The sequence below is a fragment of the Mya arenaria genome, chromosome 16, assembly GCF_026914265.1.
Source record: "Mya arenaria isolate MELC-2E11 chromosome 16, ASM2691426v1".
Classification (NCBI taxonomy): Eukaryota; Metazoa; Mollusca; class Bivalvia; order Myida; family Myidae; genus Mya; species Mya arenaria.
The window spans coordinates 19,782,790-19,787,833 of record NC_069137.1 but is presented as its reverse complement, the minus strand read 5'-3'; positions in this window follow the sequence as shown (position 1 = coordinate 19,787,833).

The window sequence follows — 5,044 nt, the reverse complement described above, 5'->3', positions numbered from 1 at the left end:
TAATAATAATAATAATAATAATAATAATAATAATAATAATAATAATAATAATAATAATAATAATAATGGGGATGAAGTTGATGATGATGAGGAGGATGATGAGGATGATAAGGAAAATATAACCTCCTCTCATATCGGAACAGTGATCGGTAGAATAAGCGGTCTTTGTTATACAACTTCCGGGTGGATAAATAACAACGCTATTCATATATACCACAGGCAGGTAATTGAACTTTATCCGTAAAAACCTGTGACTCGGATTGTTGTTGTCAGATACATATTTAATAAAGAACACGTTTTAATCGAATAATTCTTAATGGTAGTAAGACAGGTTTATTTAGTCGCAGGGAATACACATATGACTAGCCTTTATTTTGTCAATTTCAACTTCACACATATTGTCACAACTTATTGTAATTAAAATTAAAAAAAATATATTGAAAATATATTTTTAATAAAGATACTTTATAAACACTGACTGTGCTGAGCAAATTAAGTCCAATTGATAAATCAAAATTTATATGGACTGTATAAGTAATTAATATTCAAGCAAAATGTTATACCTTAAACCAATATTGACTAAATACCGCTTCCACTTCAGAATACCGACATCGGGTAATACAGATATGTGACATGATCTATTTATAACATTCCGTACGTCGAAGGGTGAGTGTCACAAGGTATATAACATTTCTATACTTAAATGTCGCTCGGTACATTATAGCATTAGCCCGAGGACGTTATATCTTGACAAAGGATCGCATCAGTGAAGGACAAGGTAATATAACCTACGCGGAAGAGGTTAACGGTTAACAGAGCAGTATTAGGATTAAACACTTGAAATATTGCATTGTATTATAAATATGAATATCAAATATACTCCCAACGATTGATAAAATAAAGAAATGCACATTCCTGCATTATAATTCAACTGGTTTTAAACAGCATATTGGCATATTCTGCTTGTAACCAAGGTGCTTTCACCATCTCCTCTCTTTTCTACAATATCATTTATCTGCTTGAAAGTACATACGTACCGATTTTTCACACGTCAATATATATCTTGGCTGACATATTGCATTTTCTATATAACATAAAGGATGAGGACAATATCTGAACGCATATTCGTCGAAAGAGTATTGTAAACAGTTCATATTAAAGTATCTATGGTAAATTTTCATGCATCAGTGTCAACCGTATGTTGAGTTTAAACATTGTTCATCAAGTGTTTATATTTTAGTTTATATTGAAATGTATTCATAAATCAGTGCTTACCGTATGTTTATTTCACCCGAGTTTTGCTAAGTGTATGCATTATACGTGTATATGCCTTTTAACTGTTTAAGTTTATTCGATTGTTTGTATTTCTTGATTGATATACTATAACGTAGAACCCGCGGATCAATAGTGGATCACTTGATGTCAAAATGAACTGTTTGTAGAGTTAACTCAATTGGATCATCGTCAAATAGTTATAAACTTTGGATAAATCAACTTGGTGAATGTAAGTTATCTATATTTTAAAAATATATATAGCGTATGTTTTATAAAGGAGTAAGCCATCCACTAAATGTTGCCATATTTAATATTACGAGTACCTATATGCATAATTTAAAATATATAATGAATCACAATAACATTAAAGACACATAAAATAATTGCGTGTTCCAGTGTATGATCCGAATATATTTAACCCAGTGCGCTTCAAACGGCATATTTAAAGAGTCGCATAGCAATTCTATTTGCACAAAATAATACAAAATTATAGTAAGTAGTAGCATACGGAAATGACGTCGTTAAACTTCTTCTGTAGCATTCAACCCAATGACTTCGGTCTAACTGTGAAATTTTTGTTATATATTCAAACGATGTTTTCTCTGTTTGAAAGGGTGAAATATATTTATTTATTTGACTCATGAAGTCACTTCGAATCATGTGTTACAGTTTATTTAATTTAATAACACACAATTTTGTTTGATTTTCGTGAAAGACGTTTTAATATTTTTGATTTCGCAAGATACGTGTATGTGTTAAAAATGAACAGACATAGTACCAATTCATCTAATAGCTATTTACAAGCTCCAGTCATCGTTGTTTAAACCAGTTTTAAATATTTTAGGTAAAATTTGCTTATAACCAGTTACAGTTGAAACATCTTTCGATAAAATGAGTTTTTCCCAAAACCAAATCGGCTTCTTTCCTTATTAGTAAAACGTTGTAAACGAAGGGCATGTTTATCTGAATGAAGCGGTTATCATGTTCAAGTGTTAGTGTAAACAATTTATTAATTATTTGATATTTTAAGTTTACGAGATACAAGTATAGTGATTCAATTTCAATGTTATCTGCCCTGTGCAATTTTTATATTCACCCAAATAGAGATCTTTATTTTGACAAAGTACAGCCGTCTAATGAACGATGATGACCTTAATCTTATTGCTGCAAAATCATTGTTTTGTTTATGTGAATGTTCATGTACAGTATATGGAGCTCTAATTGTTTTATTTGTGTCTAAACCTAATGAATCTAATTATTGACTCATTTTAAGATAACAGAATGTAATTAATTAATTAAATGAAATGCGTCTTGAAATAAACACTCTCCACTCTCCCCGCCCCAAACAAAAATGCAGGATATCCAAACAAGTTATTTTATTGACCGTAGCCTTTATTTTCCTTTCCATGTAATGTCTGTTACCATCGACCTGATGCATTGCTAAGGGATAGCCAGTGCAGCACTTTTTTGTCAAAACAACCTTTATTGGCAAAGAGCTAGCAACAATACACTTATTTAGCCAGACCTTTAAGGAACAAAATTCGCCGATCAACGAAATGTCCTACCAAATGACACTTTTTTTGTAACAAGTAATTAGTCATTTGTTTTCAAATAGAATGCTTTCTAATGAAAAGATATATAAGAAAACAATTATCGTTGGCGCCTTATTATCTTAACTGTTCATCATAGAAGTTAATTCATGGTATTTTTTGCACTTTTTTATTACATTTATTCTTTCTGTTTTATAGGGCGATTAACCATGCTAAAATGATTCATCGAACTTTAGAGTAATACCTAAACCTGGTGGCTTTTTGGAGTACGAATAGCTGAAGTAAAGCACTATTTTTGATTTATGTTTCTTTTTGATGTGGTAATGTCTTTCATTGTGTTTTAATTGGGCATCTGGATCAATAGAAAACGTGCTCTTGATGTAACGTGGCAGCGATGAACATAACACTTCGAAAGCCATTTAGAGAGACAAAAAATAGTTACACTACATTTCAAAGTTTTGAAAATTAATTTGGTATAAAGTTAAACAGAGCATCAGAAAAAATAAACAACAATCGCTGGAATAAAGGGTCGTCAATTGATGATTTAAGAGTGTGTTTTTTAAATCTTCCAGATGTGGTAAAAACTCCAGGTGTTGTGATTAAGTGTTGATAATTAATGGTTGTAAATTCTACCTTACAACTTCCAGATGTGACCAACGATAATATTGCTACCAGCTATGTAGACGGTCTGGTTAAGTGTCGTCAATTAAAATTTATTATTTATTTTGTATGGTTATGTTTCAGGTGTAGCCAACGATGATACAGAATGGACAGAGAAAAGCTGCTGTTGTTATTTATTTTCGTGAATTCTTACTGCTTAGGCATCAATGCGCGTAAGTAATGTAATGTAATTGGTTTTTTTAATCCCTTCGTGGAAACTTTATAAAATAAAGCTATCAATTCCAAGTATAAGGCAAGTGTAATAAATACCGTCATGATTTCCACAGCCGAAACCAGGTAACTTGTTTGCAATAGGAAATATTAAAGTTTGCTTGTTTTATGTTATAAATGGTTAACAACCGGGTATACTGGCACCATACTGGATGATTTGGGTATATTTAACAAGGGACTGAAATATCTGCATAAAGAAAGGAAACAGGTACTTTGTCTGATTGCTGACACCTGGTGCCGCCAACACGCTATAACGTCATAATAGCAAACAAAGACCTACAAAAAAACGCACTTTTTCTCACGCTTGTTGCGTGTTTGCTGGGCGCTAGGAAATGTTGGGACAACGAAAGGTCAGTATATAATCAGTGTGATACCAGTCAGTACTCACGTGAGCTAGAACGCTGCAGTACATATGTGTTACATTAAGGATATTTAGAAAAGTGTAAAAATCATTGAACTAAAATATGATTTAATGTTATTATCAATGTTTCTACCATTGGCCATACAAAATGCGAACTGTAATGATATATATTTATTTAATGATATAATAATAGACACTGCATGTCTTAATGTAATCGTGCTTCCAAACGATCACTTCGCGTTTCCGAAGACAACATACAGGAACAAGCACAGCAGCATTCCTGACATTAATATAACAAGATACTGACACTGATACTGAGTCCTGACATCAAGATTATAAAGAAACTACAGTCCTGATTTCAGAATCACAAAATAACTGTAGTCCTGACATTAACATCACATAGATGCTGAATTTCTTTCATGAATATCACATAAATAAGTCCTCACACCAATACTTAAGTCATCACATCAATATCACAACAATACTTAAGTCCTTACATCTCTATCACGAAATATTTATGCCTTGACATCCATATCACAAAAAATACTAAACTCATGACATAACTATCATATATTTACTAACGTCCATTAGTCAATAGTTAATTACAACTTAAATCTTAAAATAATATCACATAATTACAAATGGCCTAATATCAATATCACAACAATCTTAAGTTCTCACATCAATAGCATATTAATGCTCAAGCCCTTACACTGATATTACATAAAACAAAATGTTCAACATCAATAAAACACAAACTACGTAAGTTCTGACATCAATATAATAAAGATACTATTGAGTAGTGTCCTTAAATGCATATCACGGTCATAGTCTGCGCAATCGCTGCAATGTTGTGTATTGGTGCTTGTGGATTTTGCTGTTACCAGAAATGTTGTGTTGGTAAGTGATAACTTATAAGGTATAGTCGATGTAGTTTGGGGGAATAAATTAAACATAATCAGCTTGA